Source organism: Podarcis vaucheri, assembly GCF_965113315.1.
Source record: "Podarcis vaucheri genome assembly, chromosome: 1".
Lineage (NCBI taxonomy): Eukaryota > Metazoa > Chordata > Lepidosauria > Squamata > Lacertidae > Podarcis > Podarcis vaucheri.
In genome coordinates this window covers 134235072-134257751 of record NC_138759.1, presented here as the reverse complement: position 1 = coordinate 134257751, position 22680 = coordinate 134235072, and the positions used below count along the sequence as shown (strand labels likewise).

The following is a 22680-nucleotide window of genomic DNA, read 5'->3' as shown; positions in this document are numbered from 1 at the left end:
CAGCATTCACAGTCTATAAAACAACACTAACATTAAAGGCAAACCATATTCAGAGTGAATATGCCTATGTGTTTTGAAGGAAGTCGAAACTGCTACTCATGCCCTAGTACATTTTCATTATTGCAAGGCTATACATTCTACCTCCTTCATGGATCACTGCCTTGTCGTGGGAAAGGGGCTTGAATAATTCAGAGAAGCTATGAGCTATGACATGCAGGGCCACCCAAGATGGACAGGTCATAGTGGAGAGTTTTGACTAAACGTGATCCACCTGGAGCAGGAACCGGCAAGCCACTCCAGTATCCCTGCCAAGAAAACTCCATGGACAAAAACAACAGGCATATAAAAGAGATGACACTGGAAGATGAGCCCCTCAGGTCAGAAGGCATCCAACATGCTACTGAGGAAGAGCGGAGGACAAGTACAAATAGATTCAGAACTGATGAAGCGGCTGGGCCAAAGCCGAAAGGACGCTCAGTTGTGGATATGCCTGGAAGCGAAAGGAAAGTCCAATGCTGTAAAGAAAAATATTGCATAGGAACCTGGAATTTAAGAACCATGAACCTTGGTAAGCTGGATATGGTCAAAAATAAGATGGCAAGAATAAATATTGACATTCTGGGCATCATGAACTAAAATGGATGGGAATGGGCGAATTCAGTTCGGATGACCATCATATCTACTACTCCGGGCAAGAATCCCATAAAAGAAATGGAGTGGCCCTCACAGTCAACAAAAGAGTGGTGAAAGCTGTACTGGGATGCAATCTCAAAAATGATAGAATGATCTCGATACGAATCCAAGGCAAACCTTTTAACTTCACGGTAATCCAAGTTTATGCACCAACTACCAGTGCTGAAGAAACTAAAATTGACCAATTCTATGAAGACTTACAACACCTTCTAGAAATGACACCAAAGAAGAATGTTCTTTTCATTATAGGGGATTGGAATGCTAAAGTAGGGAGTCAAGAGACAAAAAGAACAACTCTCCCTAGAAAAGACCCTGATGTTGGGAAAGATTGAGGGCACAAGGAGAAGGGGATGACAGAGGACGAGATGGTTGGACAGTGTTCTCGAAGACAGGAGTGCCTGGCGTGCTCTGGTCCATGGGGTCACGAAGAGTCGGAAACCACTAAACAGCAACATACATTCTATATTTAGAAGTCCAATCAGTGCTTTTTTCAGGGGGGGGGCACGCAGGGGTACAGATACCCCTAAACATTTTGTGAATCTTTGTACTTTTTGTCCAATTACTGTATTTATTTTTCCCGATTTGAACTATAAAATGGTGATTTTCTTGAGTCAAAATGAGAGTACCCCTAAATGTTTTTTTAAGAAAAAAAGCACTGACTCTAATCCTGCAGCAAACCCCAAGCTTAACTGATGATTACTGCTTAAAATAGAGTGGTACCTCGGGTTAAGTACTTAATTCGTTCCGGAGGTCTGTTCTTAACCTGAAACTGTTCTTAACCTGAAGCACCACTTTAGCTAATGGGGCCTCCTGCTGCTGCCGCACCACCAAAGCACAATTTCTGTTCTCATCCTGAAGCAAAGTTCTTAGCCTGAGGTATTATTTCTGGGTTAGCGGAGTCTGTAACCTGAAGCGTATGCAACCCGAGGTACCTCTGTACTGGGAATTTTTTTCATTCTTCACAACTGAAATGCCACAACAACCCTGTGAGGTGGGCAGAGTGAGAATAGTAGCTGGTCCAAGATGAGCAGAGTAGGCATTTTGGATCTCCTTGTTCCATGTACGCAACTCTGTTTTCTATACCACAGTGGCTCACAAGGTCAGGGAAACTATTAAAACCATGTGTGAACCAATAAATTGTGTGGACTTTGCAGGGCTGCTTTCCTTCTAGGTTCTGTGTTCCCCAGCCCAGCTGTTCATGGATTTTATGGTCCTGTTTGGCGCTCATAAGCTTTGCTCCACTGGGACAGGAGCAGCTTCTTAACCAATGGCTTCCTTACAGCACTAGCATCTCACATGCTTCTAATACTGCTTTGTTATGCCCTGAACTAGAGAGGTTTAACATGCTGTTGCCCGTATGGGGTGGGGTGGAACGAATTGGATTTAAAAATAAATAAATAATCCAGACCACATCCTGTGGATGTTGACGTTGCTGGGATGCACGTGCATAGATATTTACAAATGCTTTCAAAATGCCATTGAAAAAAACAAGGAGTAACAAATTATGAACCTTCTTGAGTGGTTCTGGGTTCCCACGGTGCATTTTAAAAAGATTTACAAGAATCGTTTAGAGCTCTTTTAATACATCGCTAGTACTTTTAAAGAAAAACACTTTTTGCAGAGCAAATGTAAATCAATTCATGAGAGTTGTTACATGCAGTAATAGGTATCTTGAGAGCCGAAGCCTGTGAAATTCACCTTTATCCATGTAAGTGCATTCTAAGCACTAAAAGCAGAGCGTACATGTAGCAAGCATAGGACAATGCACAAAATTTTCCCACTTCCAAACACCAGCAGCAGCCAGCCTGCTTTAGTTGAGAAACTGAAAAGGAGACCTACCAGGCTATATTTTTTTACTGCTGTTCATGAGAGTGAGATCTTTAAAGCAGGAAACCAATTAACCTTCCAAAGTCTTATACATAAGCCTAGCACCATCAACTGACACAGTAAATTGGAAAGAAATATAATTTGCTATGTGAGTAAACACAGATATAAAAACAGGGTACAGTATAAAAATGAAAACAGAGGACTTTCTCCCCTTGTATTTAGGATACAGATCAACTCTCTGCAATCATCCCTTTACTTCCCTGACTGCATGAATGGGACAACCAGTGATCTGGGTGCTGTACTTCTGTTGATGCAGCCTAGAATTGTAGTAGATTTTAAACCCTGGTTTGATGTATCAATTACTCTGTGTGGCACTGCAAAACACAGCTTTGGACTTTTGGGTGACCCTGTAACCTCCAGATTTGAGGGTCTATTGCTTCATTTGTGGGGCTCTGCAAAACATGGGGTGTTCACTGCAAAATGACTGCAAAACACTGGCACCAGTTTTGAGGGTGCATAGTTAATGAAGCTGCTGCTGACTCATGTTTAGTTTGTGGTCTGCTAACACCCCTGGATCCTTCTCACATGAACTGATGATCTTCTCTCACCTAAATGCAAATTACTAGTTACCTCTTTTGACATTCGTTTTGCCCAATTCTCCAACCTGTAAAGAATATCTTGAATCATGTTTCTCTTATCTACAGTATCAGCTACCCCCATAGTTCCCATTCCCTTTTCTTGCAAGGAATCCTATTCGGAATAAGGGAATTTCCCTTAAAAAGGGGGGAAACATTGACAGCTATGGCTACCCCTCCCAGTTTTTTTGTCCTCTGAGAACGTCATGAGCCTACCCTCTATTTCTTTGTCCAAGTAATTCATGGAGATACTGAAGAACACCAGACACAGGAGAACAGACCCTATGGAGCCCACAGCATTTCTCTTCAGGCTGTAAAGAAGCCATTTTGGTACAATTTGTCAATTACTGATCCACCTAACAGTAGCATTGTCTAGCCCATATTTTACAGCTTGTCAACAAGAGTATCAAAAGCCTTGCTGAAACCAAGATATATTATATACCGTGGTACCTCGGGTTACATACGCTTCAGGTTAAATACACTTCAGGTTACAGACTCCGCTAACCCGGAAATAGTACCTCGGGTTAAGAACTTTGCTTCAGGATGAGAACAGAAATCGTGCTCCAGCTGCGAGGCAGCATCAGGAGGCCCCATTAGCTAAAGTGGTGCTTCAGGTTAAGAACAGTTTCAGGTTAAGAACGAACCTCTGGAACGAATTAAATTCTTAACCCGAGGTACCACATACAGTACACAGCTTAGCCCTGATCTACTAAGATAGTAACTCTATCCCAAAAAAGAAGGTAAGAATGAGTCATGCCCTCCTCATTGTTAAGAAACTAGTACTGGTTCTTTATAATCACAGCATTCTTTTCTATATTCTCACAAACTTAATATGTGCATTTGCAATATTCTGGGCCAAAAGAATTTGAAATTTGGTTTAAAATATCACAAAACAGATTTTTCTGTGGGATCATTTATATAAGCACCAGTTGTCTACATAAGCATTTTACAGTGCACTTCTATGGACATATGGGGAGCAGAAAACAATCATTGGAAGGCTTCCACCCGCTCCTGAGAAAATCAGGAAGTTTGTGGTCTCTGGTGTGTTCTCAGGTTGCCCTTGAGAGAAGGATAAAAATAAAACAGGGAAACGCTGGACAGCCCTGGATTTCTTAGAAGTTTCCATTGCATGCTAAAGAAGCAAGCGGATCTTAGTTTACTTTTTTAAATGTAAAGTGGGGGGATAAAACTACCCATTTACCACTTTCATTGCAAATACTAAATGTGTGAATGCTAGTTGCAAATGCTAAAAAGTGGTTAAAAACCATACAGTGTCTCATTTGTACTGACCACTTTTCAAGTCAGACAGCCATAAAATGCATTCATTTAAGGACTACCCCACTATGAAATGCACCTTGGTAACCCACTACTAGGGGACGCTGGTGGCGCTGTGGTCTAAACCACTAAGCCGCTTGGGCTTGCCGATCGAAAGGTTGGCGGTTCGAATCCCTGCAACGGGTGAGCTCCCTTTGTTTGGTCCCAGCTCCTGCCAACCTAGTAGTTCGAAAGCACACCAGTGCAAGTAGATAAATGGGTACCACTGCGGCGGGAAGGTAAACGGTGTTTCCGTGCTGCTCTAGTTCACCAGAAGTGATTTAGTCATGATGGCCACATGACCTGGAAGCTGTACGCCAGCTCCCTTGGCCAATAAAACAAGATGAGCGCCGCAACCCCAGAGTCGGTCACGACTGGACCTAATGGTCAGGTCAGGGGTCCCTTTACCTTTAACCCACTACTATCCTCCTCTAACCTCAGTGAAGCTATGGGATGGTAGAAACTGGGGTGGAGAAAATTGATAGAATCATAGAATTTTAGAGTTGGGAGGGACCTGAGGGTCATCTAGTCCAGCCCCCTGCAATGTAGGGATCTCAGCTAAAGCATCCATGACAGATGGCCATCCAACCTCTGCTTAAAAGCATGCAAGGAAGGAGAGGCCACCACCTTCTGAGGAAGTTGATTCCACTGTCAAACAGCTCTTACCGTCAGAAAGGCTGAAAAATACATGCCAAAAGAAAATAGAAAAAGAAATAAGGGGGAACATATAGGTTACAGGTTCCCCATCTTTGGTTCAAAAGGCTAACAGTCATGAAAAATGAAAAGAAAGAGAACCTTATTATGGATGAGGAACTTAGTTTTCAACCATAAGAAATACTTAGAAAAAGAAGAGTGGTCTTTTAGCAATGTTTGGAATATTTCCCCACCACCACCTGGGGGTGCTCCACACATCCTTTTTATTGTGCTTTCAGCATGGATTGTGTTCAAGATGCCATTGGGGTGGTTATATGCAATCACGTTTTCAATACCATTTGCGCCTGCCCATGTCTCAGGGTAATGCTTTGGTTGCAACTGATGTTTGCCCTGTGGTTTCCTGCTAAAATCCCATAGCTTTCTATGTTCCAAATGCACCAGTCTTTTTCTTATAACCTCTTCCTTATGCTGGACACCGGCACCCCTGAGGGCTTTCCATAGAAGCAGACACCCATTTGGCACAGCAGCCCCAGCCTGAGCAGGAAAACTGAGCAGGAAAACTGTGAGAAAGTGTCCAGATGGAAGTAAGGTGGGATGGCAACACAACGCAACCAACTCACCGTTGAAACGAAGAGGGCGAAGCTTGCACTAGCGTGTCATTATCCCAGCAGAGATTTAACACGGCAAAATATGCAGCAAATAAAAGTGTGGAAATATAGGCTGTAAAACTTTTAAAACATGCCTTTCCACTGAACTCCAAAAGTATCCCACTTTTAATGGTTCTCTCCAAAGTCCCACTTCCCTAGCAAAAGGTAGACCACACATTTGATAAGTTATAACATATTTTATTTACAAAACTCTCCAAAGGTCAGATTCATGTGCTTTTCCATACAGCGGTCAGAAAAAGTTGCACAGGCAGTAAAACGTTGCTTGGTTACAAAATGGTAAAAGTTCCTAAACTATTGGTATAGAAAAATGGAAGTTTCAGGCTCCCTACTTGTATGAAACAGAAGAGTCTGGCTAAAGCCATGCAACTGAACTGGAACAACCAGCTCAGACCTCCTCACACACAGACTGTGTACTACAAAAGGCTTGGTTGCCCATTTCCTCCCAATATGTTTTTTTTATATATATAAAATATTTTATTGAATTTTCAAACATAGAGTAAAGAATCACATAGCACACATATCAACAAACAATATTGAAAAGATAGAAAAAGAAAGAAGAAGAAGAAAAAAGAAGAATACAGCTGTTCATAATATTTTTATATAACTAACTGGACTTCCTCACATCTCCCTACCCTGCATTCTCTATAATAAAGATACCAGCAAATTATTAACTTGTTTCAATTCTTATTTTATACCTCTCAGATATTATACTTCTAATCTTAAATTAATTTTGACAATTAGTTAAAACTTAAATTGAACATAAAATTGTTTTAAGTTTCGACCTTTTCTTACGCATCACTTAATTTTCTAAATCTTTCAGACGAGTTGCTGGAACCATACTTTTCTGAGTCGTGCAATTTCTTAACATTCATACAATTTATATTGTTTTTGTAAATAGTCTTTAAACTTTTTCCAATCCTCCTCCATTGTTTCTTCTCCCAAATTTCGGATTCTGCCAGTCATTTCAGCCAGTTCCATATAGTCCATCAGTTGTGTCTGCCACTCTTCCAGTGTGGGCAAATCTTGTGTCTTCCAGTACTTTGCGATGAGTATTCTTGCTGCTGTGGTTGCATACATAAAAAAAGTTCTGTCCTTCTTTAACACTTTCTGGCCGACAATGCCCAAGAGGAAGGCCTCTGGTTTCTTAGTGAAGGTACATTTAAACACCTTTTTTAAACTCATTGTAAATCATTTCCCAGAAGGCCTTCACTCTTGGACAGGTCCACCAGAGGTGAAAGAATGTCCCTTCAGCCACCTTACATTTCCAACATTTATTATCAGCTAGGTGATATATTTTTGCAAGTTTGACTGGGGTCATGTACCACCTATATATCATTTTCATAATATTTTCCTTCAGGGCATTACATGCCGTGAATTTCATACCGGTGGTCCATAACTTTTCCCAGTCTTCAAACATATTGTTTTATCCAATATCCTGAGCCCATTTTATCATGGCTCCCATTTCCTCCCAATATGAGGGAAAGTGGCATAGACTAAGTCTGGCAGGGCAGCTTACTCTAGGGCAGGGTCCCCAAACTTGGGTTTCCGACTATTTTTGGACTACAACTCCCTTCATCCCTAGCTAGCAGAACCAGTGGTCAGGAGTGGTGGGAGTTTGGGAATCCCGGCCCAAGAACATTAATTAGACTCAAGCATGCTTGTGATAGGAGGCTGTTTGCCCCACAAGACTGTCATCAATGTATCCCTGGAGGAGGAGAACAGTGTGGGGGTCAGGAACATGGACAATGGAATGGACAAGGAAGAGGATGGATGCAGTAATGCAGGAACATTCGGTAAGCATTTTAGACCATGTCCAGAATAAATCCATGTCAAATCTGCTTTGAACACATCCATGGCATGTTGCTGCGTATGCCCACAATAAAACAGCAGCCTTTAGGTTCACCACACCTCACACACTTATAATTGACCTGTGGTCTTCTTTTACAGTTTTGTGTATGTTGCCCCCACATTTTTTTTACTTTAAGAATAAGTGTACAGTGGTACCTCAGGTTAAGTACAGTGGTACCTCGGGTTAAGTACTTAATTCATTCCGGAGGTCCGTTCTTAACCGGAAACTGTTCTTAACCTGAAGCACCACTTTAGCTAATGGGGCCTCCCGCTGCCGCCGCACTGCCAGAGCACGATTTCTGTTCTCATCCTGAAGCAAAGTTCTTAACCCGAGGTACTATTTCTGGGTTAGCGGAGTCTGCAACCTGAAGCGTATGTAACCTGAGGTACCACTGTATTTCCTCTTCTGATCCACTCTACTTGCTCCTCTGATCCATGCCCAGAAACATTCATCACTTGCTTAATCAACACAGGCCAGACTTGGACGTGCTTCCAAGTGTGTACTTGAGACTATCCACCGAGTCTCCACTGTGTTGCTCTCGGTGAAAAGGCACACTTCCATCTCTTTAGCGGACAACCTCACTAACAATGGCGGTGACATCTAGAGCAATGACCCTTCAGCTGACCTGAATTTGCAGGAAGTATTCACATGTGGGGCAAGGTGCTTTGTAAGGCATCATGATCCCAGGCCACTTGGGGCTCTGTAAATCAAATCCAGTCCCTCAGACTTGGTTCAAAAACAAACTGACAGCCAGTACAAATCAACAGAAAGAATTAGATTCTTTCTCTGCAGCCTGCTCTGGCTGAGAGCTGGACCGCAGTGTGCAGAATAAGTCGAGTTTCCCATAGATTTTGGGGAGCAACACCAGGACTAAAGTGCCTGCACAGAAAATAGCTGTCTGCTTCAATAGCTAGCAATTACATGGTGTCACTGGAACAATTTGGGCTTTGGAGCCAGAGAGAAAATAACAGTCCCCCTGAGCATGTATGGAGTTTGTTTACCATAGGATGATAATATAAGTGTGTTAAACTTAGTGCACTTACTACATGTTTCAGCATTTTAAATTTAATTTAATTATCAATATGTGGTGCCTGACTAAAGGAAAGTCTTGGTAGACACATCAAAGCAGCTATTATTTCCTTCCAATTTGTAATAATATTAACAGTTTTAAGTGGGATGCGCTGTAGATAAAAGCTGATTTTCTGGGGGTATCTTTCCAGAGTGTGATCACTGCATCCTCCATCAATAGCCACCAATGTGCACAAATGTATACTAGAGTCATATACGTAACAGGCTTCTTTTGTTTGTGGGCATCTGGATGTAGCAATCCTGACAAAGGGCTGCAGCTCGCGAGTCGATCCCATGTTATATGCATTTTATGTTTTGCAGCAATGGAGTGGTTGGGTTTTTTTTTAATTGTTAAGTCAATGCAAAATGCTTAATTCCGCATTTATTTTCCTTGCGAAAAGGAAATGGCTTTGTAGCTAAAAGGCACCAAGTAAGGAGATATGGCCTATGTGAGACCAGGTCGCGGGTTCAAATCCTGATGACATCAGAGAGGACAAATGCTAAAAGTTCACAGAAACTGATTTATGAACTAATGCAATCAGGATGGTTACCATGGAAACAGACTGGTGGGACAACTAAGGGATTCCTTTCCCACTGCTAGATTTTTATGCTAATTCTTGGAATGAACAATCAGATCTTTTAATCAACATTTTACTACATATTTACCCCAAAACTAGATGAATTGAGAAGTATGTACTAACAATGTATTTTTTAAAATCAGTATATCAAGAAAACACCGTCCTTTCTCTCAACTGAGTAAAAATAAGCCAGAAGTAATGCACAAAGCTGCTGGAAACTTCAGTTGCCTGCAGCAGCCCTGCTCCATTCTTCCAGCCCTCTGCTTTTGCTCTTCCATTACATTGTATGGCACACAATGCCATACCTGGACTCGCAACTACGAGCCGCAGAATGGGTGACCTAAGTGTGCTCCCAGCCATTCTCTAGCAGCCAGGCTTTGCAGCAGCAATATCAAAGGGTACTTGTTAACTTCCTTCTTAGGCCCTCAGATGTGAAACATAAAGTTCCAGGGTAAAACTCAAGCCGCTGTGGAAATACCTGTGATTTACAAACTTCACAGCAAAATGTGGATGGGGTAACATCCAGCCTCTGGTAGCCTTCTGCTTATCAAAATAAATGATGTCCTAATTTTATAAGGAACAAAACTTATCTTTATAAGGAATGGAACTTTTATGCTGTGCAATGTTAGAATGCTAAAACCCAGTTCCATCTTAACTGTAGAGTTCTGTCGCAAATGCACCACAAGATAGCCTTCCGAATGGGGGCTTAATATCGCCAACGGCTCCAGAGACTACGAACATTCTTTGGATAGTCTCACTGTTTCCTTTTTCTCAATTTGATCCCTTTTTCCTCTTATGCCAAAGTACTCTGATTTCCTTTGAAGTAAGCCTTTTGGAAATCAGTTCTGAGTGAATCTTTATCATCATCATCATCTTGTTTCTCTCTCGCTTTTGCTTAAAGATGAGCACTCGGACTCAGGTGTAAGTGTGAATGAATCACAGTCAAATTCCCACCGAAGTAAAGATACAAATGGGCTTAAATTCTCGTAATTTACCACGCTGCGGTTCAGGTTGTCCACCTCTTATGAAATATTTATTGCTGACTGTAGTTAGCCCTGACATTGAAATTGCAGCCAAACTGATGTGAAAAAAATAAGATCTTATATAGACAGCTTGGCGGTTGTTTGTACAAAAGACAGTCTTTTCAGGAATGCATGTAGGGAAGCTGTGGGAGCAAAAGTGGAGGATGAGAAAAAGCAAAACTATGCAGTGTTGGAGCTGTAGGTCATGAAGAGAGGAACTTAGGTGGGGCTCAGGAAGAATGCATTCTGAGGAGGCTCCGAATTCTCAGCTCTTTCATTCTCAAATTGGATGAAGTTGTCGCCCTTTGAGGCTTTAGATACAAGAATGCAGCGCTTGGCCCCAGCTGGTGCAATCGCAGTACAAGGACATAAATTAGGACCTACTGTCTGGAGCCAGATGCTTTTGTTTAATTATTGGTGACATCTTTTTCTCAGCTAGTGTTTAAATCACATTGATGTGAAGATTAGCAGGAATATATACAAAATTGTTTTACCACTTCCAGATGAAATTGTCTACTCCCTCTCTGTCTGCAGCAGCCAGGCCCCAAATCTGTTTTACAACAGCACTCAAATGCTTAGGGTAGGCAGCAGAAACACAAAAAAATGTAGAATAATAGAGATGGTGTTTCTCAGGCCGTCAAGTCCAATTGCCTGATCAATGCTGCATCCAAAAGGCAGGACACAAGTACTACAGCGTCCCAGGCAAATGGCTATGCAGCCTCACTGTGAATGGTTTGGAACCTAGTTATTTAAAGGGCAGCCTCCAGTTCTATGAAGCTGCTTGGAGCTTAGCATCTGCTCCGGGTACCTGCTCTCTGGCTTTTCCAGGGACAGGGCCCTTTCTGTGGTGGGCCCTCTTCCCCACTAAAAACCCCACCAGGCTGCTTCATCTGTTGTCCTTAAAGTGGTCCCAGTCTAAGCAGTCCCTGAAGACGTCTTAATGCTGCAAAGCGTTTTATTGATCTTAGTTCTGACTCTGTATGTGTGTTTTAATTTGTTCTGGGATTTTTATTATTGTTCGATTGTTTTGTTTTAAACATTTTTGTTAAAATGCAAGGGCAGGCCTTCCAAGAGTCCCTCTTTTCCAAGGATAGTCCTGGATTTACAGAAGCCATTCCAGTTTCTGATGTGTTCCCGGAAAGTCCCACTTTACCTTAAGACATCCCTATTTTCATCAGAGAAATGTTGGAGGGTATGATATGATGTCCCTATTTTTATTGGATAAATATTGGAGAGTATGGAGTTATGTGACCACCAAGCCAAGGAGATAAGTAACTATACAACATTTAGAAGACATCTGAAGACAGCCCTGTATAGGGAAGTTTTTAAAAATTTTAATGTTTTATTATACTTTTTTAACATGTTAGAAGGTTCCCAGAGTGGCTGGGGCAACCAAGTCAGATGGGCAGGGTATAAATAATAATATGATTATGATTATGATTATGGAATAGAGCATCCCTATTTTCAATTGAGCAATGTTGGAGGGTAAGGGTAACATTAAAAAAATGTGCTAGCATTTTTAAAGAGAAAAAGTGGGGAAATAGTTTTGTTAATATTTCTCAATCTGCTATGTTTTAGACTGGTGTGGCCTTAGACTAAATGTCTGTGTAGATTTTACTGCATGGATTTTATTTGGTGCAATAAATTACATTGTTTATATGAATGATCCACAGAGGGTGAGTTAATGGATTCACTTTGCTTGTGATAATGTCCGTAGCTTCTGGGAGGCTTTTGCTTAGAAGAGGCAAGCATTTGGAAGTAATATTGGTCACTTTAAGCCAGGTTTGGCTGCCTTCATCCTCCATGGAAGTCCTTCTAATTCTGCCATTCTATGATTCTATGAGGACGCGGGTGGCGCTGTGGGTTAAACTACAGAGCCTAGGACTTGCCGATCAGAAGGTTGGCAGTTCGAATCCCTGTGACGGGGTGAGCTCCCGTTGCTCGGTCCCTGCTCCTCCCAACCTAGCAGTTCGAAAGCACCTCAAAGTGCAAGTAGATAAATAGGTACCGCTTCGCTGGGAAGGTAAACGGTGTTTCCATGCGCTGCTCTGGTTCACCAGAAGCGGCTTAGTCATGCTGGCCACATGACCCGGAAGCTGTACGCCGGCTCCCTCAGCCAGTAAAGCGAGATGAGCGCCGCAACCCCAGAGTCGGTCACGACTGGACCTAACAGTCAGGGGTCCCTTTACCTTTATGATTCTATGAACACTGTCTTTTCCGCTCATCCACAAGGGCAAGTCATGGGTCTCTTAGCAGATGGTTCCAGCTTCCAAATGCTGCCTGCCCTAACAATGAAAGGTCCCATCAAGAGCCCTGCCATGAAGCAGGAGGACCCACAATAGTGGACTTAGGTTTGGAGGCAGGCTCATATCGGGGCGGAGGGATGATTCTTGAGATACTTCCTCAAGCCATTCAGGACAGCGCATTGAATTGTGCCCCGAAGCAAATGAAGATGAGAAAGAACTGGTTTAATGTGATCTGATCTACCAACTCCCATCAAAATAAACCTGGCCTTCTGGATCAATTGCAGTTTCCAGACAGTCTTCAATGCAGTCCTACACAGAGGACTTTACAATAATCTAATCCAGAAGAGACCACAGGATGCATGATCAAGACCAGGTCTGGTGTCTCTAAGAAAAAGGATCAGGTGTACAAAGCAAAGTTGGTAATTCTGACCACTCCTATCCATTACCCCACTGCTGACTGGGCAGCCTGAGGAGGGACTAAATCCAGGAGTAACCCCAAACTGCAGGCCTGCTGGCTACTTAGCTCTTGAGCTGAATGTTGGAAGAATAAGCCCTGGTTCTGGCATAACACTTCATAGAATCATAGAATCTTAGAGCTGGAAGGGACCCAAGGGTCATCTAGTCCAACCCCCTGCAAGGCAGGAATCTCAGGTAAAGCATCCCTGACAGATGACCTCTGCTTAGAAACCTCCAAGGAAGGAGAGTCCACCAACTCCTGAGGAAGACCTTTCCACTGTCCAACAGCTCTTACTGTCAGAAAGTTCTTCCAGCATAGAGGCACAGAAAAACTGTAGCAAGTAGCTTCTCACACAATCTGGTTAATTTTAGTTATGCCAACACATCACTCCAATGATGACGGTGATCCCGTCCTGCCCGCTTTGCTTCCATGATGCCTCATCACTCCTGGTCTCCACGTCATCCTTCTTCTGCTCTGCGCTGCTTTTCAGCTGACTGCAGTGCTGCACTCGGGAGCAGTCAGCCTTTATTTCCAGGTGGTGGACCAGAGTGAAGACTTCTCCACTCCGGCCCGCCATCCAGGCCTCACCCCTCAGCTTGCCCCTGATAGGGCAATTTTGAACTTCAGGATGGCAGTCAGCTGGGGAGGAGTTCCAACGGCCACTCATCATGGCAAAGTCCTTTCCCTCCTGGGTGGGTGAGGGGCTGCCACTCAGGGCCACAAACACTGCCCACCTCCGGACCAGACAAGCAGCCATTCTGTGTGTGTGTGTGTGTGTGTGTGTGTGTGAGAGAGAGAGAGAGAGAGAGAGAGAGAGAGAGAGATGGTATAGTTGACAAATAGATAGTAAAATATAATGTAAATTCAATAAATAAACAACACAGCCAATAACTAACAGTCTTCCTGAATTTCATTTGATTCACAGAGATTTGTCCACTTTCCTGCGTTACTCGAAGCTGTTTTCTGTGACACCTACATTCCTGTGGTGTGCCTGTTTTCTAACCGTGGAGTACTGGAATTGGGATTGTATTGACTGAGAAAGTTGGCCATTGTAGCAGTGGTCAAAAACATGTCCTTCTTGTCTTCTTGAACTACATGATAATAGAACAGTCCGTATGTGACCATATGTATACATGCGACCATATGTATGCTAGCCAAATAGTCCTGCCTTGCAGCAAGGTGGACTAGATGATGATGATGATGATGTTTAATTAAATTTATATACTGCCCTATATCTACAGGTTTCAGGCGGTTCACAGATGGCCCTTGAGGTTCCTTCCAACTCTACAACTCTGATTCTATTTTTTGTTTTTCATTGTTGCTAAATTTGCCTTAAAAAAACTGGATAAAAGAGAATAAAAAGTAAGGACAAGAACAGATATTTTCTCTTCATTTTTTTTAAAAAAACCTATAGAACTATTTCGAATCATATGGAGTAGAGCATATGGATCCTCTAATCTAGTCCGTATCCCAAAGCAGGAAATCTTAGGCTGAAAGCTTCCTTGAGAGATGCCTCTCCAGCCCCGCAGGCTGCTAAATGGAGGCCTTTCCACACCTTCCCGTTCAGATTTGCCCACCAACAGGCTGCTTTTGTAGCAAGGAATATTTTCTCATTCTTTGAGCTTAATATCACTTTCCGCTATTGAAAACTGCTACTACTCCCACATCCCTATTAAGGGCAAGAAAATGAAAGATGATTCTGCCGCAGCCTGGTATCCTGTCATCTTGTTCCCTGCTTCAGATTGCTTTGCACACACACACACACACACACACACACACACACACACACACACAGTCCCACAAGTCCCTTCCTAGATCCTTTGGCCTTTTCACATATTGATTTGTCTTCTGGGCACCCCGTCGTTACTCAAGTATTACACAACAAATTCCCAGTTTATAGGAGACTATTCTTATTCCTTGAACCTTTAATTGGATTCCTACTCATTCCATCACATGCCTTGCATTTGTATCGGTGATTAGTAAATTGCTCTTTCAGTCTTCTATAGTCCTAGCTACAAATAGCTCAATACAAAGAACTCCAGTGTAATACATCTTCGCTTAAATCCTCCTAAAGAAGGTGCCAGGTGACTGTATATCCAGGACCCCTGAATAACGGATCCCTGAATGCTAGTGAATTATCTGAAATGTACATCATTCTCTAATCGGCAGTTTCTTGGTTTGTGGGCAGCACTCCATCACTTCTAACCAAGTTATCCCTTGATGGAACATTAGCCTTTTAACACTGAAACATTACAAGTGCGAAAGGAGCTCCCTTTTGTAGTGCTTCATATTAATCACTCCCACTGCTGTATTCCAGTTGTGGAATGAGTCATGCAGCCAATAACCATAACCCAAATGTTTCCACTAAAGTCCCAAGGCCTTCTTTTGCATCATTTGTATAAATAACTAAATGCCCCCACAAGTGCACGCGCGCGCACACACACACGCCTGTTTTAAATTTTCACTTTCCAAGAGAAGCTGCCAAGAAAGGAATCCACTGCACCAAGCAGCCTTGCACCTCGAGGGAAGGTTAACTGCTTGTGCAATTTGGCATTAAAACCCAAGGATGCTTTGAGGTTAAACACACACCAACTAGAATTTCAGTGCACTTAAGAAACTAACTCCTTTGTCCTGTAGTTTTCTGTACAGAATTCCAGCTGTGTTCACAGACCAGGGCATTTGCAAGTTTTAGGGTGAGTTACTAAGTTCCTGGAAGGCAGGTCGGCATAGGAGTTTCTCCCAGTACAGTGTTTTAGCGTTAAACGAGAAGTCCAGGAAAACTGCCAATTAATGTACAGTGTGGCATGGGAGAATTTTGTGTCAGTCTTGGTAGACAGTGCCACGTCTGATGCCTCTGCTATTGTTCCTGTGCAGGCAGGAGGCAGGAGAACTCAGCACAAACTGAGGCACAAGGAGACATGGCAGCAGGGCGCAGGCCTGCCAAGTTCTAAGAAGAACTAGGTCTGGGGGCAATTTAAAGTTCAGTATGGATGGATGTGGAAGAGGGAATCTGAATGCTCCCTAGCTCATACTTTTTCATTCCATCTTGATTTTTCTAACATTTTATCTCTCTCTTGACGGAGCTAATGTGAAGTCTCATTGGGAGTGACATAACTTTAAAAAACAGGTTCAGGGCCAAAACATGGGCCCTGCCAGCCCTTTAAATCTCTCACTATGGCAGATCCAATTTAATAGTGAGCACATAACTCCTTCTAACCTGAGCCAGCTCAGGGTGTTTTGCTACCTGAGGCAAAGGACATTGTTATGTCTCCTTCAGCCACAGGAGTCAACTCCTGAGGGCCAATGTCCCTTCATGCCCCCCGCAAATATTTGAGGGGGCTGAGCCCCCCCCATTGATGGACATTGCTATTTAAATGTGCCCTGTCATGTGATTAATTATGCAGGGTGAAGCTTACCTGCCCCGCCAATATTTTATTCAAGTTGGCCCTCCTGCTGTCTTCCCTATTCAATGGACAGAAGCCAAACTGATTGGCAGCTGAATTTTCGTTCCACACTTGAGAGGGGACTGTATCCTCCATGGTACAGGGGGCTGGGGAGGGAGCGTGCAGAGGCGCTCACAGCTTTGCCCTCCAATATGGCAGCAGGGATGACAGGAGGCTCAAGAGGAATGGCAGCCAGATTATCACCACAGCCCCTCCCCAGATCCCAGCAACCAGCTCCTGAAGCAGCTGCCTCACATTGTCTCAGTGTGAGTGAGGCAGGCCTCCCAATGGATCCCTTTGTTGAAGGTAGGGGAAGTGTGCTCTGCTCCGCGTGCTGAGCTCCTTTAAAACACACACACACACACACACCGGCATCTGGTGTTTTTATTCTATTTAAATGACAGAGGAGCAATGGCTGTGTCACCTGTTGTGGAAATGTATAAAATACTTGTACCGTGTTCAGGATCAGGATCTTTGGTCTGGGTACCAGAGCAGCTTGGCTTGTCCCTGTGATGCCCTTGGGGCTCCTCAGGGGGTGCTGGAAAAAGACTATAAGGTGGTGCCTTATACACACATAGTCTTGGGTCACCTACTCACAACACACTTTTGTACATTGCGATTTGCATTTGTACACACCATCATCATGCGATCACATCTGAAGTGGCAGCTGCAAGCTGTGTTGTCTGTACACTCAGGGGGGCATGTTTTCAAATGAGTGCACAACACTGTTCTCTGTTTTTGTCCCTTCAATTAGTGCTTCCACCATCCTTTTAAAGAGAGAGGGGTTGGCAAATTACTGTACAGCTTCCTGTGTGCCTGTTTCATTCCTAGACAAGTTATCAACATGGTGTTGTGGAGTGTCACAGCCCTGCCCCAAAAGGAGGCACCCTCAGAAAACGCTCTCTGTGTACACACATAGGGAGCAAGCTCTTGAGAAGTGCGTTCTTGACACAAAATGCATTACTTTACAATCGCATCTTACTCAGGGGTTTGGTTCCAATGGTTCTGCGTACAGTGGTGCCCCGCAAGACGAATGCCTCGCAATACAAAAAACTCGCTAGACGAAAGTTTTTTCCGTTCGCGATTTACCTCGCAAGACGAATTTCCCCTATGGGCTTGCTTCGCAAGACGAAAACGTCTCGCGACTTTTTTCTTTGACTAAAAACAAAGACATGTTTTGTTTATAAAGTTAATTTATTTTCCCTTAAATTTTTGAACTGCTCTTTACAGTATGTGTGACTTTAAAGAGCAGTTAATAAACTGTTGTTGTACCAAATTTGGCTTTGTTTGGACTTTTTTTGACCATAGGAACGCATTAATTGATTTTCAATGCATTCCTATGGGATTTCGTGCTTCGCAAGACGAAAAATTCGCTAGACGACAAAAGTTGCGGAACGAATTAATTTCGTCTTGCGGGGCACCACTGTATACACAAAAATCATGTACAGTGGTACCTTGGGTTACATGCGCTTCAGGTTACATACGCTTCAGGTTACAGACTCCGCTAACCCAGAAATAGTGCTTCAGGTTAAGAACTTTGTTTCAGGATGAGAACAGAAATCGGGCTCCGGCGGCAGCAGGTGGTGCTTCAGGTTAAGAACAGTTTCAGGTTAAGAACGGACCTCCGGAACGAATTAAGTAGTTAACCCGAGGTACCACTGTATACCCAAAGCCTTGGAGTTGCTCGGCAGCTAGTGGGTGATAGTGAGGGGGAGAGAGACAGAATCCCCAGTGTTCCCAGAGCCCACAAGTTGAGCAGGTTTTGCTCAGCAAACAAGGTGGGGATATTAAAAGATCTTTTTGCACCAGGTAAGCCATGTGGACCCAGCACAAAAAGAGCTTTCAAGCTGTCTGCTTGGATTTAACTTGCACAATTTCAACCGGTCTGCCTTCAATCATGTATGGTTGAAATTGCACAAATTAAATGTGTGCAAGATGAGATTGTACTGTATAACTGTATAACAGCAGAATGTGCATTATTGAATTGACAAGTAGTGTGGGGCAGGGATGACACGAGGATGACATGCACCCAGCACCCCCAAAAAGTGCCTGCATCCAGCACTGAATGCTCATTATTGTGCAGTATGTACGCACCCCATGAGAGCTATAAATCATGCTGGCCTCAATACAGTTCAGCACGAGGTCCTTAAGGAGCAGTCTCAATCACTGCCCTTTCCTGCAGTACAAAAACTAAACTTTTTATACTAAACTTTATTTCAAAAATTACATTTTTCATAAATGCATACACTTGAATTAGTTCTTTTGTCTTATTATTTCCACACGCAACCTTCAAAATGTCTGGCTTGTGGGTTTCCTTTTGGCTCCGCTGAAAGGCTTAGGAATGGCTGCACGTTAAGTGAAAACAGAATGTTTTTTTTCATTAGTCTTATGGCTCAGGAGGCAGTAACACTTCAACGCACAGCAGCAGTTTGAAAAGTATGGAGCCAACAATCACCACAGTGTATTTGATAAACTGGGGCAGCCGCAGTTCGCAGGAAGTGCCAGGGTGGCTAAATGTGTGAACAAATTACGGATGTATACGTTCTCATAGAATCAAACTGCATATATTACAGGCCAGTCATTTTTCCTCTTGAAGGGGGCCTACAACAATCTTCCATTGTGAAAGCCAGACTTCCAAGGACTCAGTATAAGTGATTCATTTCTAAAATGTGGCACAAACCTATCTGGAAGGTATCGCATGTCCCCAATTTGGGATTAGTGAGACAAATGAACTGTGCACATGTTCAAAATACCCTCTTGGTCATTTTTGCTTCACAGATTGTGAAGAAGAACCCCAATAGATTCTGTTGTGAGCCCTGGTTCAAAGTACAGTAAGGTCTGGATCCCTGTCAGGTATGACACATACAATATCCTGTTCATTCCAGTTGAGGAAGTCTGTGATGAGCCTATTGGCAGCAGGGGGAGCAGAGGAAAAGAAAGAAAGAAAGAAAGAAAGAACTAGATGGGAAGATTAGATAGAATTCACATGCTTCTTTAATTGAAGTTATCTGCAGTGTTGCTGAACACACAATTTGTTTTCAACTTCCCTTTTCAGGAGTCCACAAGTCACACAATACATACCTTCCAACATTTCTCCAATCAAAATAGGGAGAAATACTATTCCTTAATAATAATATTACTATTTATATCCCACCCATCTGACTGGGTTGCCCCAGCCACCCTGGGCGGCTTCCAACATACGTATTTAACAACATAACAAAACATTAAACTTTAAAAAACTTCCCATTACAGGGCTGCCTTCACATGTTTTCTAACGGTTGTAGAGTTACATATGAACCGTGTTCAGAAAGTGGTGGTGGGGGATGAGTGTTCAGACCCCTGGGCTCTCACTTGTGGGGTGCCTCAGGGTTCTGTCCTCTCCCCCATGCTTTTCAACATCTACATGAAGCCGCTGGGGGAGATCATCAGGGGATTTGGGCTGGGTGTTCATCAGTATGCGGATGATACCCAGCTCTTCCTCTCTTTCAAATCAGAACCAGTGAAGGCGGTGACGGTCCTGTGTGAGTGTCTGGAGGCGGTTGGAGGATGGATGGCGGCAAACAGATTGAGACTGAATCCTGACAAGACAGAAGTACTGTTTCTGGGGGACAGGAGGCGGGCAGGTGTGGAGGATTCCCTGGTCCTGAATGGGGTAACTGTGCCCCTGAAGGACCAGGTGCGCAGCCTGGGAGTCATTTTGGACTCACAGCTGTCCATGGAGGCACAGGTTAAATCCGTGTCCAGGGCAGCTGTGTACCAGCTCCATCTGGTACATAGGCTGAGACCCTATGTGCCCGCGGACTGCATCGCCAGAGTGGTGCATGCCCTGATTATCTCCCGCTTGGACTACTGCAATGCGCTCTATGTGGGGCTACCTTTGAAGGTGACCCGGAAACTACAACTAATCCAGAATGCAGCAGCCAGACTGGTGACTGGGAGCGGCTGCCGAGACCATATAACACCAGTCTTGAAAGATCTACATTGGCTCCCAGTACGTTTCCAAGCACAATTCAAAGTGTTGGTGCTGACCTTTAAAGCCCTAAACGGCCTCGGTCCAGTATATCTGAAGGAGCGTCTCCACCTCCATCGTTCTACCCGGACACTGAGGTCCAGCGCCGAGGGCCTTCTGGCGGTTCCCTCATTGCAAGAAGCCAAGTTACAGGGAACCAGGCAGAGGGCCTTCTCGGTAGTGGCGCCCGCCCTGTGGAACGCCCTCCCACCAGATGTCAAAGAGAACAAAAACTACCAGACTTTCAGAAGACATCTGAAGGCAGCCCTGTTTAGGGAAGCTTTTAATATCTGAAGGACTATTGTATTTTAATATTCTTTTGGAAGCTGCCCAGAGTGGCTGGGGAAACCCAGCCAGATGGGTGGGGTATAAATAATAAATTATTATTATTATTATTATTATTACATATCTCCTTGGCTCATGGGTCACTGTCAATTTGCGTTTCTTAGTGCAGAAAGTATTGATCTGATGTGTAGAGATCTTTCCTATTCTCCTTAATTCAAGAGGGTTCTGGAAGTTTCTCTGTGAAAGAACTGAGAATGCTACCTTCTGAGTTAAAGCACTATTAATATACTGTTACATGGTTATAAACATCTTGTTAGCGATTTGCAATGCAATTCTAGTCACCTCAAACATTCACAGTGCTATGCAAATTACAGCTTCGACTTTCATTTATAAATGCAGCCGATTTTTTAAAAAATGCTGTTAGGATTTTTCTCACACTGACACCTTGGATATTGAAACCATTGTTCTGTATAATTATTATGATGGAGGAAATCTCTTTCCTCTCCCAATAAAATATAATGAAAACTGGGCAGGTGCTAGTTTCTCAATGGTTTTACCAAATTATCCACAAGGTTTGGCCTGCAAAGTATATTTCTTAGCCTGTGTTTTCTCAATGGCTTATGGAAATAGTGTCCATTTTAAAGGACAGCAGGTGTTAGAACAATGAATAGCCGCCTCCTTCACATCTGTGCTACAAAAGCTGCATCAGTGTTTACAAGAAACAGGATCATAAAAAACATCCTGCCACTAGAACACACACAGTCACACAGAGAGTTGCTATTCTTCCCCCCTTTTTTCTCACACACTGGAAGGTTTATTTATAGCCTGTCAATAAAAGCATACCTGCTTGGAAAGAGGGGGAAACGAGCCGCACTTCCATGGGGAAGTGATGCAGAAGCAAATGAAGGGAAGCCCTTCTCTTGACCAGTCTGTTTTCCATTCTCTTGTCCACTCAAACCAGATTGTTAACCCTTTGGAGATGCTTTGGGATTTTTGGGGAAACAATCCAGTGCAAAGTAGGCACACTTGTGAAATATTAAGCACTTCACTGTCTCCCTTTGAAACCAAAGGAACTTTCAAACTTAATTTTGGCCGACTTATGTTTTACCATATTTGCCAACTTAGCATGTAACACGCAAAAACAAAAAACCACAGCTAGATTTACAAACCAAAGAGAAGAACGTCCCTTTTCAGCAAAGGGGAAATACAACTGTACTATTTTGTGAACATCAAAGACCAAATTTAGCACACACCATCTTGGTCACCTGCAGAATGACTTCTGTTGAGACAAAAGAGACAGGAGGAGTACAGCTCATTGATTCTTGTGGACTTCTCAGTGACTTTTGAGAGCACTGACCCTGGTCTGAGTCAGGTGCTGGAGGCACAGCTTTGGAATGGTCCTGCTCCTACTTGGCTGGCCAATTCCAGAAGGTGGTGCTGAGGGACTTCTGCTCAATCCTCTGGCAATTGTGCTTTGGCGTCCTACAAGGTTCTCTCTTATCCCCCATACTGTTAAACTTCTATGTGAAGAAACTCCTGGGTGAGGTAATATGGATAAAGGAAGAGAAGTGTCAAGAGGTAAATGACAACAAGTTCTATCTTCATCTTTCATCAAAACCAGAAGAGGCAGTGGGCATTTTAAGTCAGTGCCCAGGTGTGGCAATGGCTGAAAACCAATAAACTGACACTGTCTAGGTCTAGGTGTGGAGGAACACTGAAGGGGATGTTTACCCCTATTCCCTCCAGCCATTTTCTGTTCAAAACCATGCCTCCAACTGTTTTCCCACCCATCGGAAGTAGCTAGCTACTGTACTTATGTTGAGCTGGAAAATGGTAGACAGTTGAGATTCCATCTTCTACTTATTTTCTTATGCACACATATAAGATTACTGGGAAAGATATAAACTAAGATGCCACCATTATGGTATTACA

At 43.3% G+C, this 22680-nt stretch overlaps 1 long non-coding RNA gene across 1 annotated transcript; it reads right to left on the bottom strand.

Annotated features, from left to right (window-relative positions):
* Positions 1-18650: 18650 nt before the first annotated feature.
* On the bottom strand, positions 18651-22105 carry LOC309525744. Its single transcript, XR_014216525.1, has 2 exons — positions 22002-22105; positions 18651-18799 (listed from the first exon to the last, which is right to left on the bottom strand). It is a non-coding gene; the product is annotated as an uncharacterized lncRNA (long non-coding RNA).
* Positions 22106-22680: the final 575 nt, after the last annotated feature.